The following is a 19834-nucleotide window of genomic DNA, read 5'->3' as shown; positions in this document are numbered from 1 at the left end:
AGCATTGTCACATAATCTCATTCATTTATTGTGTGGAGAGGGCATCCTTGAGATGCCTGTTAAACATTTTGCTGGTACAATATCCTGCAGCACTGAAACTGCAAACAGTCTGTGAGAGCTGCCTTGTCATACTATGCAAACTGAGCAGAGAGAAGAAGTGCAAAGTTCATCTGCAGTGCCTATTTTTAAGCTTGTTAATAGTTATTTTCATTACAAGTACATTTCAGATACCAGTGTCACTTATGGAAACTACTAACCCTGTTGGCGGTAGAATTGGGCAGAGTAAAAGATAGATGGAGAATATGATATTCTCTTTAAGAACACTTTTAATAACATAGTATTTTTACATGGAATATTTTTCATCTGTGTGCACCAAGTGTCAAAGTATTTCAGAGCTATGTTCTGAGGTAGAAAGTTTGTGGATTTATGTTCTTATGCCCAGAATAGCTTAATTGTTTAGTTGCCTCCAGGTTTAGGTGTTAATGAAAAGAAACATCCCAAAGTATTTTTACCTTAAAAGACCATACTGATTCAATTGTATTAAATACCAGTCCTTTTTGTCACAGTGGCAAAATGTTAAAAATTAGAGTGTAACAATATTCTAATTATCATTGGAAAGCTGATACAAAGCTCCTTTAAGTGGCTAAGTAGAATGTCCTATGAATTCTTAAGATGGTTTCTCTTAAATTTGTTTTACCTCCCACTGACGAATGCATGTTTACTCACATTATGCTAGATCTTGGAATGCAAATACATGTTTATGTAGGAGAGGATTTGTATTACTCTGATAAACACAGCCACGTCATTTCAACTACACAAGGATGTTACTTAATGATTCAGCATCAAAAATTAAACTCCTGAAGGACTGTGCAACTCTGCAGCAGATCATAAGCTTAAGAAGAAGAAAGAAAATTAGATAAGCTAAATTATAAATTATTTCAGCTGTATGTCTTGTAAGACTTACCACTCAAGTTATGCAAGTAGATAATTTTGCTGATGGTTTGTAGGGACTTCCAAGAAAAGCTACAGAACTTACACTTTTCCAGGGCTCTCCAGGCCCCTAGTTTCTCTAAGGCAACTGTTTTAATGGATGAAAGGATGAATAATAGCCCAAGGATATAGTAGACTGACAGACCTAGATATTACAAAATCTAGATTTTTGTTTTTATTGTGAAAACTTTGTATCACTGGATCTACCAAACCTGTGAGCTCATCATACAAATGCACAATTTATACTGTACATTTTGGCCTGTTTCATTGCTCTATCAGTCATTTGTGTATGGTAAAAATGAGTTGGGAAACGGGATTAATTAAAAAGAAAAAGATAGCACAACTTTAGGTCATTTTCCAGTATTCCCACACACATTGCCTGTTTAATTTTTTTTATTACTTGAGTAGGAACATGAGATTAATTCACAAGACACTTTGGAAAGTGAGCGTTGTAAAATCTTGCACTGAGAGCCCTACAGAGTTACATCCAACAGCACTGTTCCACACTTTTGTGATCCCATGATTTTTGGGGGACATTATCAGGTTGAATTTTAGCAAAGGTAAAAATGTAATAGGAATAAAATATGAACTGGTTCTATTTAGAATGAGCCTGACTGTTTCTCCACCTGAGCTGAGAGAAAACAATAGTTATTGATGAACCTCACATGCTTCAGGCCATATTCCTAAGATGCTTTTTCTTGTCTAGTATTTAAAAATTTTCAAGCTAGAAATGTTTTAACAAATCTTCTTGTGAGATCTTAAAAGTACCCAGACTTCTACAAAGATTCAGAATTAATAGGACTCATGGTAATGTTTATGGAGTAATTATATTTCCGGTCTGCAACAAAAAATGATCAAATTTGGAAGCTTGCTGATAAAAATTTAAATGGAGGGAAAATATTGTTTTTTCATTTCTACATTTAGCACATTTGTGTCTTGTTATTTGTTACAATATGTGAAATAACTTATTCTTCCACTCAATTAACTGATTTTCTAGAGAAGTATCCAAAATTTAAAATTTGGTCTACAAATCCTGTAGGTCTGTGTAGGGTGTGTTATGCTACTGTCACTTCAGATCCATCAGACAATCCACCAGGGCATCCATGAGATAACTTTTGAGATTGGTAGCAAACAATTATTTTTCATAAATAAATTTCATGGCTTCTTTGTTACACATACAGGAACACACATCTTCAGACAAATTGCTGCCAGAATTAACGTGGCTATTGGCAGATATATCCTGTAGCTTATGTCTGCATAAGGAGAAACTGCAGCAACCAGTTTAGAAGTTTCATTAAATACATGCAACCTCTTGGTACATGTATGAACATATTATTATCATTCAAGAAGGGGATCCTAGTTGGGTATGTTAGTAAGAAATTGCAACCCAGGTATTCCTACAGGTGTCAAAAATATCTACATACGATTATTGACAAGAGGCCATTCTAGAGGCCATAAAAGGGTTTTATTTTTACTTCTGGAATCTTTTTCATTACGCTGTAATAGGTACAGGAGAGTTATCTCAGCAAAGAGTCTTGGTGGAAATAAGGTCTCCAAAGTTTTTAACTTCGCCTTTCTTGACAGTGGCTGGAGAAGATCAAGACTGTTCTATGGTCGTTTCAGCTAATTAATCTTATCACTCAACTGGAGCACAGCTTTGGACTTTACTAGTTTTTTATAGATGAGTAGATTTTTATAGCATTAAAGACAGCACCAAAAAGTCTGTGTTTAACCAAAAAAAGCTGTGTTATATTTAACCAAAAGTCTCATGTCTGTTTGCCATACAATAACTTAAGTGAGTGCAGAACTCATGAAACTCAAGTGAAATGCTCTTGTCAAAAATGAAGATGTTACTGTATTTGCAAAGAATTTACCAGGAAAAGTGTAGCCGCACATTGTCAGGGAATAGATGAAATATTCAGTTGCTTCTGTGTATAGTCCCACTTCATTTATAAACAGAACCAGTTTCTAGTTCTATCATACACCATTTTATATATATTTAAAAAATCCACCATTTCTGAACTTAAAAAGAAAATTAAAGTGCTGTTTCCTTAGCACAAAGTTTGTATATATCTTTAATGCAACATAAAAATACATTACTGATTTAAGAGCATAGTGGTCCCAAGGAAGCTTTGCAGAGCTAATTGAGAAGTTAACATATAAATGTAATTTACTTTATTGTCAAATAAATGTTAATTTAATATTTTTACACACATTACTTCTGTTTTTAATTTGGAAACTAACAAAGAACTTGAAAATGTACTGCAGGGAACAATTCACAATTTCCAGAAAGATGAAATAGGTGATCTACAAAAGTTTCTTCTTTTTAAATTTTCAGTACCATATGCCCTTAATAATGGCAATAAAAGCTAGTGATAAAAGTGGTATGCATATCTTAAAACTGAATTGGCTAATTTATACTATACAACTTTTAAGGCAACAGTCACTCTTTAGATATCACTTATCAGTCCACAGACAAAACTCAAATTCTGTCTTTCCACTATGACCTCTCCAAATATTGGGTGACAATATCCAGTTTTAGGTTTTGCCAAAACTCTGCTCCCTGCTCCTCACACTCTTCCATTGCCTCCTGTGCATTTCTTCATGGGTGCAGGCACAGATGCTACTCCAGGACACAGTGGCATGACTTGCGAATTCTTCCTCTTAGAACTTAAATCTGGAAAAAAAAGTGTAGTGATTTAGAAGCTACTTGAATACTAATTTTCAATGCAGATATGCAAGTGGTATGTGAAATGGAAAACTGGAAATAGCAGATATTTATTCTAGACACTTTATGGTATTCTAGACTAGGAATAAATACTCCTTGAGACTTTAGATATGTTTATCTTGTGAAGGAGAGGTCTAGCCTCAGACTTGTCTTTTATTTTAATTTTTGATTTGCCCAAAGAGTATTTGAAGTCTCTGTGTTGGATCTGATTTTTGGTGAAGTTAGGTATCCAACCTCTAGAAATCAGGTTGTTGCAGAAGATTTGAGATATCACCTGCTAGTTTTATCAAGTATTTCTTAAAAATGGGAAGGAACAGAGGAGGCTGGTTTTTTCTAAGTCAACTGAATGTAGTGTATTTTTCAAAACTTTATAAAATTATTCAAAAAACAAAAAGGAAGAGTCCATATTTTCTATGCAGGCCAAATAGTTTGGCTCCATGTTTACAGTGAACTTCTTCCTCAACTGCATTTTCATAAGGTTTGGCTACACAGTTTTCTCATGTTATGGTACCTGTTGCTACTGGGAAGTAAAGACTGAGATCCAGTCCTTGGCTTTTTATTATGCATTTCATTTGGCTTAATTTTGCTAATTAATACTTTATTCATAATAACCCTTTTATTTGCCTTTCTGTCACATTCATATTCCTGTGCTTTTTTGGTCAACAAAATTAATTTTCTCATGCTATTATGTGTGTTACGAACTGAAGAGGGTGGATAAACAGATTTAAGCAGTCTTTTTCAAAAATCAAACACGCTTCCTTCCCAAGGGACAACAATGTGTTCATATTTTGTGTAAAACAGAAGTAAAAATTAGAACGTAAGTATCACTTTTATTTGTACTACATGCAATATTATATAAATGACATCTTATATTAAGGCTTTGCAGATTTTTTGCCATATAACTGTTTTCTCCATCCTACATCTTATGTAGAAGTGCCTTACAAATAACATCTAAGGAAAAATTAATCTTCTGTTTTTAAAGGTTTTATGGCCCAAGCCCTAATTTTGTACTTTACAATCCTTTTCAGTCTTACAGTTTAGATAGACTTGCCCTACAAATAACAAGTAAGGGTTAATTAATTTCCTGGTTTTCAAAGTTTGATATACCAAACCCTTTTGGAGGGCTTACAAACATAAGCTATGTTCATGAAGTTATGCCTGAAAGCATACAGCAACTTACATTTTAAGTTTAGATTTAGTTTCCTTTTGAAACTCCCAAAGCTTCAAAAGGGAAACTTAACAGTATAATGCAGAAAGACAAGCTATACTTCTAGGTGTACAGAATGGTAAAAAATCTCTGCTATCAAAGTGTCATAACAATGTCCAGGATTTTGTTTTTCCTTTCAGTCCCTCCAATCTGTTAGGTGCAAAAGGTTCCTTTCCATTCTTATCCCACAAACTTTTTTGCATCTATTTTACCTTTTTTTTGTTCATGATTGCATAAACTTAGAGAAATGTTTCATAAGATCAAATCAGAATCTGGCTTTCCAGCTTAAAACCTTGACCAGCCAGAAAGAAAGAATTGTGGCTAGAGCAGGAGAGAGAGAATACTTGAGATGCAAAAATCTACTTTTGTGATTGCTGTGTCTTTCTTGTCTTCCCTCTCAATCCCGACAAGACAAATCTCCATTTAAACACATACATAACGAGCCATAGCCTATTTAATCATTCTTGGAAAACCCATATGTCCTTACAGGTATGCACTTGAAGACCTATTGAAAAGCAGGGTGCCCCTGAAGCAGGGAATGATTGGTGTTGATTCAGAATGCTGAACAATTGCTTTATTAAACTATATGATATTACATTATACTGTACTATATTAAAGAAGCGTACTATATGGTATATATACTTTGTAGTGTACTATATATATATATATATAGTATACTACAAGGAATATTAAAGAATACTAAAGAAAACTTATGACTGTCTCCAGACAGCCAGGACACAGCTTTTTTCAATTGGCCAAGGAAACAAAACAATCCTTAGCAGAATCCAGTTGACAAATCACTTCAGGTAAACAATCTTCCTGACATGTTCCACATGTGCAAAAACAAGGAGAAGCAAGTAGAGATAAGAATTGTTTTCTCTTTCTTCTCTCTGTGCTTCTCTAGGAAAAAAACCCTGAGAGAGTGAATTGTATCTCTCTCTGTTCAGAGAATGTGAATGCCACAAAGACCTAGATGGATAACAACAATGTTTGTTCAAACAGAATCCAGTGATAAAGCAGAATTTTTCCCTTACATTATAGTTTATTCCTGTTGTATTCTCTCTGCAGGCTACTGGTGAGACTTTTGTCATAGTTCAGCTGTCCTTTAATATCTATAAATTTCATTAGGTGAGCTCAAAAAATTTCACAAACTTTTAATTGGAACCAACACACATCAAACAAAAGAACTTAGTACTTTCTGTTGAAAGAGAAGCAAATAAATATTCACTTGTTTAATTAAGTGCATGTCACCTCAGGAAAGATAATCTGAAAGTCAAAACCATTAAGTTGTACTTCCCATATGTAAGGGACAGACACAAGGAGAGAACCTAGGAATCAGCTTACATTCTTCACTGACTGTGACATATACCTAATTTCAATCTTTACATATTAAGAATGCAAATACAAATCTCATCTGCTGATCTAGAAGTAGATATGCAATGTTTTAGAGATACCTTGAATTTGTTCATTAGCAATCTTACCACATTGTTATGTGAGCAGTGTTTTAGGATTGTGCATGGCCATAGTTGTGGACTACTTAAAGTCTTATAATTCAATTTTCCTCTGTGTCCTTTAAGTCAAGACATTAAATATTTTGAGGAATTTTTTCATGCCTTCATTAAAATGCTATTGAGACTTGTGTGAAATAGTATAAAATTTATTTATAGTTTATATTGATATGTTATATATTTTTATTTAATTTATTATAAAATTTATATTTTATTTATTTCCTTTCATTCTTTCAAATAACATTAAGATTTCTGTTACATAGTGTGTTCATTTTCTTGACATTTAAAAGTTGCCTTTCTGTTCCTAATTGTTATGTTGAGATTAAAACAGCAATCATCTTCTGAAATATCACTGTTAATAATATCTGAAATAACTGAAATACCAAATCACTGAAATAACACTGTTTCTGTTTCTAAAGCCAGAAAATATCTAACTAATTTGCAGATACTGCCCTTAAACTGATGGTTTATGCATGTTATATCTACGATACATCCACAGAAATCAGAGCAAGAGGATTTGTCAAGCCTGTAATTAATATCTTTTTTCATTTATCAAAAAAGTTGTCCACGATAAATTAGTTGATACTGCTAATTTGACATTGTCATTCTGACTTCCCTTAAATAACAGCTGAAAATTTCAGGTGCAATTAATATAGATACTTTTTCTTATTTTACTAATAATATTACTTATTTAATAAGTAATATTATTTAATAAGTAATAATGTTACTTATTTAAGTAATAATACCCAATTTATCCTTGTGTCAGAAAACATGAGCACCAATATTTTGCAAGATCAAGGTGCACTCAAGTGTGTAAGTTTGAGCTTGTCACCACAACAGCTTGCTAAAATTCATTAACCTTCTAGAATTTTCTTACCCATCAGTAACCATCCCCAGAAATTGTGTCTGCCAAGTGGGAAGAAACTCCTGCTCTTGCCTTAAAAAATTGACCTAGGAGGTGCTCAGGATCATGGGGCCAGTTACGCAAATAAACAATTATTGGGCAGTCATAGTCTGCCTATGAATTGGAATTACACATTTCTGAGTGAAAACTACACTGAGAAATATGTGTAACTTGGCTCAAGGCTTAGACAGCAGACTAGCGCAGCAAAGGCAGGGGGGTTTTGTGTAGTTAATTTAGTTATTTTTTATTTTGTGGGCCTCAGAAGAAAGACTTGTGGAATAGAGAATCTAAAAAAAGCCAGTTTTGCAGCATTCCAGGTTGCTACATAAAGGGCTATTTTCACCACCAAATGAACTAAAAAGCATCATGTATTTAACAATTTAATTATTTTGATTTATTCATTTGAAAGTACACTTTAAGTCACTGCCTCAGTCACATGGGAAAATCAGTTTCAGAAGCCCATGGAACTGGGTATTTCCACTGCCTCAGCAGAGCCCTTTTGCACAATCAAAACCCTCTGTTCTAATTATACTTTTTGTACAGTTTTAACCTTAAATTTATACATGACAACTTCTTCCAGACAATCAGAAACAAATAGCTCAAAAATTTGCATCAAACAGCCTCAAACATCTGGGGAAGTTAAAGGATAGAATCAAAATAAGGCAGAGCACATTAATCCTGCTGACTTTGTGATACAAAATGAAATAAAAATACAGATGAGTTTTGATCATACTATGTTCCTGTTGTTGGGACCCCAACTCATTCTTTGTTTTCCCTCCCTTGTGGGAATATATTGAAAAAAGCTGGACACAGCATACTCAAAACACATTGTCTTCTGATAGATTTGGAGGTTAAAGGTTTCAGTGTGTGCTCCTGTCCTCCATGGCCCAAGAACTTGTGACCCCATTTCTTTTTCCAAAATAGAACCTCATAAAAATGTCCGTAATATTTGCACTGTAAAAGTTCTGCATTTGACCCTGTTTCTTTTCTGTACTTGTATTTGTTTCAGAAAAGCATACAAAGGAATTACTCTAAATTTGCAGTGTCACTATGGCAGAGTCAAGCCCTGATATGCTTTAATCTTCTGCTATTTAAGACTATGAAATTCAGGCTGCCAAAGTACCAACGGGAAAACTCTGCCTACGCTTTGAAGTCACGTTACCTATTTATGACTATAAAACTTTTCCCTCTTGATTTTTCTAGCCTTGCATCTAATGTGCACAAAAAAGATAAACTTCCCAAGAAATTATTCTGACACAGAGTTGAATACACACTTTAGAAATTGCTTCATTCTGGAAGGCCCTGATATTGAGAGGCCTAATGTCAAACCTCTTCCTTTCTATTCCTTTTGGTGTTGATTTGCTCTATTTTTATTTATTTATTTGTTAATTTTTAACTCAGAATAGCTCATTGTAAAAGCTGGCTGCCAGCCTACCACTTGAAAGTGAAGAAAACATCTTGATTTAACATCTGAGCAGGGATTTTTTTTTTGTCATCTGTAAACAATTGGACCATATGTAGTGTGATGGGAAACATGAAGGCTGTGATAGAATATGATTTAAGGGACCTGGTGTTTAATTACTGCTCTTGATTATCTAGAATAGAAATTAAATTTAAATGTTTGGTTTACCATATCAATTTTAAAGGTACCTAAAATAGTTATCAGTTAGTTTATTTACTTGTAGTTCTGATGACTGCATTAATTCTGGTTATTTGTAAGGATAAAAAAATGATCTTACACATTTATGTCTTTAAAAGAGGCACAGATTCATTCAGGAATTAAAGAAAGAACAGCGTCTCTCATATTTGCTCTCCATTTGTTAAAGAGTTTCTGAATTTCCCTCAGATTAATTAAATATGTTCTTATTTTCCTTCAGATGAACCAGTAAATGTCATTGTCTAATAAATTTCTTAAGCTTATTATCGTTTTCAGGATAAAGTTTCAAAGCTAGTGCAACATTATTAATATAGCAAAGAGAAAGTGTATACATCCAGCATGTTTATCATCAAAGCCCCAACATGTATCCTGTAACTTGGGTAAAATTTTCCCCAGTCTTTCCTTAGAAGTGAACACAGACAAATTTTCTTATAGGTGCAGGGGAATGTAAAAGCAAACATCGCCTGAATCTCTACGGTCCCCTCTTTAATACTCCAGCCCCCTCTGAATTGGCAGGTAGGCCCAAGGCTCAGTCTTCAAATCTTTCCTGTGTATCAACACAGCAGTGACCTTAGAAATATGTGGTTTTGATAAAGAAAATCCAGGCAGTAGATGTAGCAAAATTTTACTATAATGCTGGACAGTTCAAACTGAAAAGAAGGGTAGCAACAAAATTCCTTGCTTCAAAGCTGTCTGGTTTGGTAAAAGCAGAGTGTGTAATTTGAGGGTTCAGGTCTGTGAGCCCCAAGACCTGGCAGAGATGAGAAAGAAAATTACCTTCTCTCCTGACTTTTGCAGGTGAAAGAACAAGCATATTTCTGATTAAAAAGATGCCATGTATTTTACATTTATAGAAAACGGAATTGAAATTTCATGGGCTATGAGTTCATTTTGCAGTGAAAGCAAGGAAAATAATTCACACTGTGATTACTTTTGATTGCTTAGTAATGTGCGTGTTAAATACAAAACAGTTCCTGAGCTCTCCTCATCACAGGTCATCCTACTTTCCCTCATCACAGAAATTCTCCACTTTGGTCTTAACTCAAGGCTAACAACCTACACCCAAAATATTGGGTATGTCTCTCTGGCAATTTCAAGAAACTAGTTCAGTCCCTGAGGTTACAATCGCTGGACATGGCAGTTGTAGAAAATTGTCATGGTTTGACCAGGAAGAAGTTGGGAATTCTGGGAAGCTGTGGTCAAACCAATGAAGGTTTTGGGTTTGAGACTGGCGTCCGGTGTGGCCAGTGGGTTTTGGACACACCTCCGAGAATACACAGGGGTTAAAAGCAAGGCACTGCCCTGGCACTTCCTCTTTGGACATCGTCGGCCGAGGAGTTCAGACCTCTCTCCCTCGCCCGGCCCGCTGCTGCTGGGCGGGGGAGGGGCCAGCCACGTGGTAGGCCCAGGGCCTGGACAGAAATGGGGTTGAGGGGGCTTCGGGGGGGCTCCAAGGATGGAAGGGTGGGGGAGCCCCAAGAGACATCGAGCCCTCGAGCAGCCAGCCCCCCTTTCCCCCCCCCAGGAGAGCAGCCAGCGAGAAGGGGGAGGAAGACTGCCCGGCCGCAGCGGCAGCGTGTGGGCAGCATGCGTGGGAGCCGTTCCGGGACCGACAGACAGAGACTGAAAACTTTTAACCCTTTCCTGCATGATTGGGGCCTTGTGAAAATGCTAATCCTCCTCGAAGCTGAATAAGAAGGGAGATGAGAGATGATATGAGATAAGGACCTTGGCCCGGAGTTTGTGGAGATGATTGGATGGGGAGAGATGATTTGGAGTGGCCTTTGGGCTGGACGTTTTCTTGTAGCCATGGACTCAGTTGTTCCTGTGACACAGACTGCATTTAGGGGGAGGCAGTGCCTCAAAACCAGGAGGGTTCATTTGTGAGGACCCCCCGGCCCCAGGGGGTTGGAAATATATGGGGGGGACAGTTGTCCCAAAAGCAGAGACTGTGCCTTTTTGGAGTGAGACAAGGCATCCTTGAAAGACCACCCTAAAAGCAGCTCTGGCCATGTCTCAGTGGTGAGAGCACTGAGCATGGAAGGAACATGTCACAAGCGGCAGAAATGGACTTTCCGGGCGGTGCCAAAGTGACAAAGAAGCATCCGGGATTTCACTGTTTCCAGGAAAAGCCTATGGAACAAGAAGGACTCCTTTTCCTCTCCATGAACTGTAGTTTGAGTATACTAACGTGTGGGGCCAAGGCTGGGCAGTTGGTATTTTTTTTGAGAGAATGTATTGGATTGGGAAAGTCAGGGAGTGGGGAGGAGGAAAAGTGGTTTTTGTAAGGTTTTCAATTTCTTTTTCTTTTCCTTATAGTCTTTCCTATTTTTTCCTGTAGTTTTAGGTAATAAAGTGTTATTTATGTTTAAGTTGGAGCCTGTTTTGCTTATTCCTGGTCACATCTCACAGCAGACACCAGGGTGAGGCATTTTCATGGGGGCACTGGCTCTGTGCCAGGCTCAAACCATGACATTTTTTGGTTCCCTGACCGGGAATCGAATCACGGGAGAATGATGAGGTAAAGCTGTGAGATGAGACCAAGAAGAATAAGGAAAGCAAGTACTAAGTTAAGGTAGATGAATAGTCATAGTGAATCTAAGGTATTGTTGTGTAGAAGTGTTTTGTAGTTCTGTTGATAATTTTAGAAAGTGTATTCTCGGAGGTGAAGGGTGGAGTGTCATGGTTTGACCAGGAAGAAGTTGGGAATTCTGGGAAGCTGTGGTCAAACCAATGAAGGTTTTGGGTTTGAGACTGGCGTCCGGTGTGGCCAGTGGGTTTTGGACACACCTCCGAGAATACACAGGGGTTAAAAGCAAGGCACTGCCCTGGCACTTCCTCTTTGGACATCGTCGGCCGAGGAGTTCAGACCTCTCTCCCTCGCCCGGCCCGCTGCTGCTGGGCGGGGGAGGGGCCAGCCACGTGGTAGGCCCAGGGCCTGGACAGAAATGGGGTTGAGGGGGCTTCGGGGGGGCTCCAAGGATGGAAGGGTGGGGGAGCCCCAAGAGACATCGAGCCCTCGAGCAGCCAGCCCCCCTTTCCCCCCCCCAGGAGAGCAGCCAGCGAGAAGGGGGAGGAAGACTGCCCGGCCGCAGCGGCAGCGTGTGGGCAGCATGCGTGGGAGCCGTTCCGGGACCGACAGACAGAGACTGAAAACTTTTAACCCTTTCCTGCATGATTGGGGCCTTGTGAAAATGCTAATCCTCCTCGAAGCTGAATAAGAAGGGAGATGAGAGATGATATGAGATAAGGACCTTGGCCCGGAGTTTGTGGAGATGATTGGATGGGGAGAGATGATTTGGAGTGGCCTTTGGGCTGGACGTTTTCTTGTAGCCATGGACTCAGTTGTTCCTGTGACACAGACTGCATTTAGGGGGAGGCAGTGCCTCAAAACCAGGAGGGTTCATTTGTGAGGACCCCCCGGCCCCAGGGGGTTGGAAATATATGGGGGGGACAGTTGTCCCAAAAGCAGAGACTGTGCCTTTTTGGAGTGAGACAAGGCATCCTTGAAAGACCACCCTAAAAGCAGCTCTGGCCATGTCTCAGTGGTGAGAGCACTGAGCATGGAAGGAACATGTCACAAGCGGCAGAAATGGACTTTCCGGGCGGTGCCAAAGTGACAAAGAAGCATCCGGGATTTCACTGTTTCCAGGAAAAGCCTATGGAACAAGAAGGACTCCTTTTCCTCTCCATGAACTGTAGTTTGAGTATACTAACGTGTGGGGCCAAGGCTGGGCAGTTGGTATTTTTTTTGAGAGAATGTATTGGATTGGGAAAGTCAGGGAGTGGGGAGGAGGAAAAGTGGTTTTTGTAAGGTTTTCAATTTCTTTTTCTTTTCCTTATAGTCTTTCCTATTTTTTCCTGTAGTTTTAGGTAATAAAGTGTTATTTATGTTTAAGTTGGAGCCTGTTTTGCTTATTCCTGGTCACATCTCACAGCAGACACCAGGGTGAGGCATTTTCATGGGGGCACTGGCTCTGTGCCAGGCTCAAACCATGACAAAAATTCACTTAACTTTTTTTACTGAACTAACTGAAATCTCCATAGAAACAGAAGAAGAAAGACCATTGGCAGTGAGTACCCCAAAGTTCAAAGGATTTATTGACACCAGTTTCACCTATATGGTACCATTTGAAAACTGGCAACACTGATTACTGGGAGGACATTGTGCAGGATATACAGTATTTTAGAAGAAACTCTGTCTGCCTGTCAGAATACTTCAGATTATACTTTTTGACTAGTGTTCCCTTTAACTAAAACTCACTTGTCAAAAATGTATAACACCATTGATTTAAATGCTTTTAGTAGAGTTGGTACAGAGAGAGCTGGGCATTAAAGGCCAGAACAAAGATTAAGATTGAGAAGATTAAGACTAATTCTAGTACTGATGTATTGCCTAATATTAAGCAAACAGCACACAGGGAACTGATCAAAATGTTTTTTAAAATTCCTTACAAAAGTGAAAAATGGTCTTATGAAAACCCTTGGAAACATTTATAAAAGAAACTTATAAAATTGTAATTGTTGATGAAGTCATTGACATCAGTCATCCTTAAAAGTCTCTTGCAATTTTCTAAGTAGAAAAGTTTAAAAAGCAGCTATTGAAATATTTCAGACTGAATCTGGAGTAAAGGCATTTACATAAAATCCTTCAATGTTAAAAAAAGAAAATGGTTGGGTGTAGTTCCTTCACCTTAGAATGAGTTCCTTTTGAAAGCTTAAAATTGAAACTGTATTTTTAATGAACACTGGCTTCCTCTTTTCTCATTTTTTCCTATATGAGAAGTGAGGATAACAGCTGTGGAGATAGAAGCTTACTATCTCTCCTCACCCTGCTACATATCTGTGTGTTTTGTATGTAAGGCTGTTGTGTTCCTGCCCACACAATCCTTCTCCATCTCCAGGTTAGCAGATGGTCCAGAATTCAGAGACAACAGAGAGGCTGAGAACCAGTCATAACCCAGGCAGTTCAGATCCCATTATGAAAAACAAGATGGGGAATTAAAGAAGAGAAACACAGCTGCTTTTGTAAAGCTGGATCAACTCTTTTAAATAGAAGGAAATAGGGGAAACCAGACCCAACTTTCAAAACATCTGGTTTTGTACTTAAACAAAACCAAGCTTTTGCTGTAATTTCCACAAGCTTAATTTCTTCCATGATTGCATTTCTTAGTTGTTTCTCACTTGTAAGGCCATGTCACTGTTTATATTAAATCTTTAACATTAATGTTCCAGTTTCAAATACTCATATTAGAAACATCCTATAACCTTGAAGAGTTTGTTAGTGATCAAGAACCTAAACTTCTGAAAAGAATTGAGGAAATATTCTGAAATTGCAGAAATGCAGAAATATCTATTACTATTCACACTTATCTGGAGTGTCATGCTAAAATATATTTTTATAGACATATAAATTTTATTCTTCATCAAGATTTTATAAAACACCAATCCAAACACAAAGCAACATAAAACCATCAAAAATATCTGAAAAGGAACTTCACTTGTTCTGTTTTACTTTCATTTGAATGATACAGGTATACAAATTAATATTAGGATTTGCCAGTATCACAGTCCTTTTTTCCTCTAATTAATTACACCTTCTTACCTCACAGGCTGGAATTTATCCTAATGAAAAAATTTTACTTGTCTATAGTAATTATTAGCATTATTGATCTCAGATCACACTGAAAATATGATCCCAGGTGCCTCAGAAAAATACTGACTTTTTTTTTTTTTAATTCCACTGTGAAATGCTGAAGGTCAAAAAAAAAAAGTCATTGGTAATCTGGAGAATTATGAACATCTGATCTTAACTCTTAAATTAGCCATATGTTGAGTCTCAACAGATTGACAGTACTTATTAACATGAATGTAAAGTTTTAATATTTTAAATCTGCATTTTATTAATATTTAATCCAGGGTCATAGGTAATGTCCATGTGTGTCAGATAGAAAGAAAAGAAGAAGGTATCACAAGAATCCAATTACTTCTGCTTCTAATTGCAAATGACTTTCAATATTGAGGCGATGTTCTTCTTATGTGACCTTTAGTGCATTTTCCAGACTTCATTAAACCTTTTTGTTCTTGTCAGTTCAGGTAAATCTGATCTTGTCCCATTACTCTGAAAGTATTCTGTCATATGTTCATAATCCAATGAAAAATTATTGCAGCAAGAAATATGCTGGTTAGTATTTAAAATATATGTTGCATTTTAATTAAATCTGTGTTAATCAGTTATCCTATAAGATTTTCTTGCACAAATATCAGTTGAACTAGATCAATTGTAACTGGCCAAGCAATTAGATCTTTTGTCTAACTTTATATGGTTTACAGGCAAATACTTATTCTGATAATGGATTTACTTTGTACAGAAGAAACATGAATTTGAAGCTTAAACAGTGAATCCTATCATTCCACCAAAATATGTTTTTTAACAGAAGACATTAATTGGGCTGAATTTTAAATGAAAAATAAAGAAAAGTGAGATGAAGACCAGAATATCGTCATGTGAAAAATTAAATTATATTTATTTTCCTATAAAGAGATATTAATATCATGCAATGTTATGTACAAAGCATAGGTTGATATATAGACAAGTAGCAAAATACTAATAGTATAATAATTTTAGCGTAATATTTTTGTCTAATAATAAAATTATAGATTGAAAATTGACATTTTCCCAACACCATACATACACAATACTTTACAGGAATGATGTCTGTGATGAACATAAAGGAAAAAGAAACAGTCTATTATATATAGTATAAGACAATGTAAATAAATTAATTGAGAAATATTTGAAGAAATGGCTTCAATTCTCCCTGAAATCATATTTTGTGTGTTTCTTTTCCTGTTTTCTTAAGAGTCTGCATCTCCAACACATGCTTTTATTTCAGTTTCTGCATTTTTAGATGTAAGAGTTATCAGGAAAATGGCAAATTTTGCTTATTTTCAAAGCTATATTCTTTTAGATGCCTTATATTTATATATCATGAGACTGTCTTTTCATAATGACAGTCCTCTTACAATTACATTTTGCCTCCAATACTTGCAAACATTGATAATTTATTTTCTTGTGGTCTAACTCAAAGTATCTGGGCAAGTGGCTGCCTTTTGAGAAACTCTAAGAAAGACAAACATGGGTCTCCTTTTTGTTCTGAAAAGGCACAGTGGTCAAAAGGGTCCTCGAAAGTCATTACAACGTTGGTATTTTTTTACATTATATAAGTCAGGCTCCAATTGAAGGAGAAGGTTTTTTTTGGTTTTTTTTTTCCAGGAATAAAGCTACCCTAATGTAAAGCAGCCAACTGAAATTGAAATTCAGTTCTTTGAAAATTATACTGAAAACTTTTGTAAGTAATCTTAAATTCATAATAATTGTATCCAGTTTTCAAGGATGATTTAAACACTTCTGATTTTATTTCATAGAATTTGTTAAGAAGAATAAAACTTGAATGTAGAAGCAGGGGTGTCTTTCTCCAGGAGTTTTGTTCCCATCATCTTATGCAATTTTTAAATGTAATAAAAAAAATACGCTATTATTTTTTGTTTGGTTTTTGGTTTTGTTTGTTTATTTTGGTTTGGGTTTTGAGGGTTTTGTTTGTTTGTTTATTTATTGATTGGTTGGTTTTGCCTTTTGTTTTCTTCCAGAAGTATGAATCCTGTGTTACAAAACATGACCTTGAATTGCACACTTTGCCAGACTTAGTAGAAACTGAAATTAAATAACATTGTCAAACCCCTTAGCTTGAAGAGACTCATCTTTTGAAACATAGAAAAGAAGGCTACTTAACAGAAATGTTTAGCATCATAGGTGTTTAATACTCCTTGCCTTGGGGGCAAGAAAAGAATACTATAAAGGGGGGATCTAGAAAGTGTAATCAGAATTATATTGTGATACTTTTTCAGTGAAATGTCAAACACAATGCCATTCTCACAGTTTGGGTTTGGCCACACTGGACACTGATAGTTTCCTTCTTCAGCCCTCACAACTGACTAAACTGGGTTTGTGACACACATGGGCTTTCTTCACTGCACTCCTATTGCACAGCTTCTCATGCATCTCCTCGTGGATGCTTCTGTCAGCCCAGCACAACCTTTAGGTCCTCCTGAAACCTTCAACAGGGCAGGCTTGACCTATGGTGAGTGGAGAAGTTAATTCAAATGCAGGCAACTTAGTGAAGCTGTAACATCACATAATTGGCCTTGAAATGGGTCTTTGATACTTTTACAAATTTTTAACCTGTGGTTTGAAAGGTGATAATTACATCTTCACTTTTCTATAGAATAAGAATAATAAATTCATAAAGAAAGAAATATAATACTGGTAATTGGTGTGTACAGGGAAAGCATATATATTTTTTGCCATCTGTGAATAATAAAGCATAAATCTAACACATTAGATCATATTACCAAACCACATAAACATTAAAAGTTTTAAAAGTTCACCTAAAGGGCAAATTAGATTGGCCTCTGCTGTTCAGGTTAAATTTTTGAGCTTTTACAAATTCTGGGGTTGGGGAATTATTTTCTTATTTTTATGTAATTGAATTTCTTCCAGTTTCTAGTATCAAAGGACTACACACTATTATTTGAAATAATCTTACTTTACAGAGAAGAGTAAGTTCTCCTTCAACCAATAAAATTTAAACATTATTGGCGTAGTAAATATGTATGTTTCAGAACAGGAAGAAAATGAAAATAAATAATAGCTAGAATATTTACAATAGGAGCTGTTTAAGGAAAAAGTGTGTTTGATCTTTGGGAAGTTCACTGTTTTGAAGTGACACAGGACAAATTATTAGGGAGAGAAGATTATAAATAGCTACTCCTCTACTTGGAGTTCTTATACTTGACTGTGCGGGCAGCATTCCTGACCACCGAAGATCTTTGTTCCCACATATATTACTAGGGTTAATAATTTTTGTAGTTTAGGACAGAAAAGAGTGAAGAGAAGGAAGGGTTTTCAAGCAGAGTTGTCTCAGTTAATTTAGAACACATAGTGATGAGCTCTAAAATAATAAACATTTTAACCATGAAATATTTTCTCAAACATAAACATTATTTTGCTGTTTTCTTAAAAGGGAGGTCATTCATTTTAACTACTTTAAAGATATGATGAACGAACCAATTTGGTTTTTTATTTACGTTTTACCATCAAAAACATTGTACTGAAATACACCACAAAGCAGCAGAATACAGCTTTAATCAGTATTTAATCAGTTTTCCAGGCAAACTTTCTTTAAATGTAAATATAAAGGAACATGTTGTGATGCATTTAAAAACGAACTACTCCAAGCTCTGATACACAGATGCTACTGTAATTAGTTCTGAAAATCCTTGCAGCATGCACCTAAGATTATAAAATAATTATATATGTGATATGCTATTAGGCTAAGAGGTATTCAGGGATATGGATTATTGCCCTTGTCAGGACTGATTTCACCAGCACAATGCACTCAGCTTTACCAAGAGCTAAATGTGTAAGGATGCAAATAAATTTAACAAGCAACTGTGGAAAAATAAAGGACTGCTACAAGACAAATGTGGTGTAGCAACATGTGTTATCTGCTGTAACTGATCTGCATGAGCACCTGTGGAACAGCTGTGGAATCAGGTACTCCAAGGAATTTCACACATTCTGGAGGACACTGGAAGGCTTACCTGACTCTTCCAAGCCTTCATTATCTTTTAAATGTCCATAACAATATTCATCTGCTCACTGAACAAGTTTTGAGAATCTCAGAGATCTACCAAAATACAATTAAAAAGAGTTGAAACATCAGTGAGGCAGGGCCAAGTAGGGATGAAACAAGATGCAAACAATGCTCTCTCAGAGCAAAGGGTCCACTTACCGTGGATGTGTATATTTGTGTATTTACACACATGCATCATTGGAAGTGTCAGATGCCATCGAAAAACTGCCTACACACCTCATCAAAATTTGAGACTTAATTTCCATAAATGCTTCTTAATGGCCTGTCCTAAAAATGCTTAACAGGACCATTACATTATGCTCTTAACAACTCCACCACTCCTTGTATGCCAACACACTTCACCAACACTTATTTCAATGTACCTTTCCCTTTATTTCTGCAAGGCATAAGTAAAAGCCTGGGTCCAGAGAAATTCAAAGTATCTCATCTTACCCAGCTTGGATCTTCAAGGATGCAAGTGAATGAAACAAAATAAAATCTTTAAAGGAATAGATCTGGAATTAGGACAGGCTACCAGAATTCATCACATCTAGAAAATCATGTGCCTGTGGTGTTCTCCATGTTACATAGCTAAATGACATGATGTACAGAGAGGACATTCCTGTAGGCGGTACAGTAACAGATGTCTGCTGTTAGGACTGCACATAACAAACACAAGAGTAGTCAGGTTAGTTGTATGGAATCTGTCAGGGATTCAAATCATAGACTAAACAGTGAAGTAATAGATAATGAGGACACAATCATTTTTATTACACAGTTTCAAGTTATCTAAAGAGATAAGAACATGTCAAAAGAATTATATTTTTCCTTTCATATTCAATTTTTTAATTGAATATGAAAGTTTGGATAAAAACACTTTTCACTTTGTTGACATTGTGTGATGATGAAAAACAGAAGTTATGATGTGCACACTGGTTTAAGAATGCTTCTGTATTAAAGTTTGGCACTTCAGTGCATGTATTAGGGCAGCTGTGAACTACCATATTACTCATATTTATTTGTATAAGGTCAGCAAAAAGATACTCCATTTCTCTAATTTACCACACATTTTAATCTCTCTATAGGCCTGCACCTAAAATGCCTAAAATGCCCCTAAAAACCTATTCCCCTTTTTGCATCAGGGA

General features: G+C 36.3%; 1 long non-coding RNA gene across 1 annotated transcript in view; it reads right to left on the bottom strand.

The window, feature by feature from the left end:
• Positions 1-1075: 1075 nt before the first annotated feature.
• The window catches only part of LOC141727109 (uncharacterized), a 101176-nt gene continuing 82417 nt past the window's right edge, over positions 1076-19834 (bottom strand). Inside the window, exon 3 of the long non-coding RNA XR_012578159.1 lies at positions 1076-3667. This is a non-coding gene — a long non-coding RNA (uncharacterized LOC141727109). The remainder of the gene's footprint in view (positions 3668-19834) is intronic.

Source organism: Zonotrichia albicollis, chromosome Z, assembly GCF_047830755.1.
Source record: "Zonotrichia albicollis isolate bZonAlb1 chromosome Z, bZonAlb1.hap1, whole genome shotgun sequence".
NCBI classification, from domain to species: domain Eukaryota; kingdom Metazoa; phylum Chordata; class Aves; order Passeriformes; family Passerellidae; genus Zonotrichia; species Zonotrichia albicollis.
This window is presented reverse-complemented; position numbering and strand designations above follow the sequence as displayed.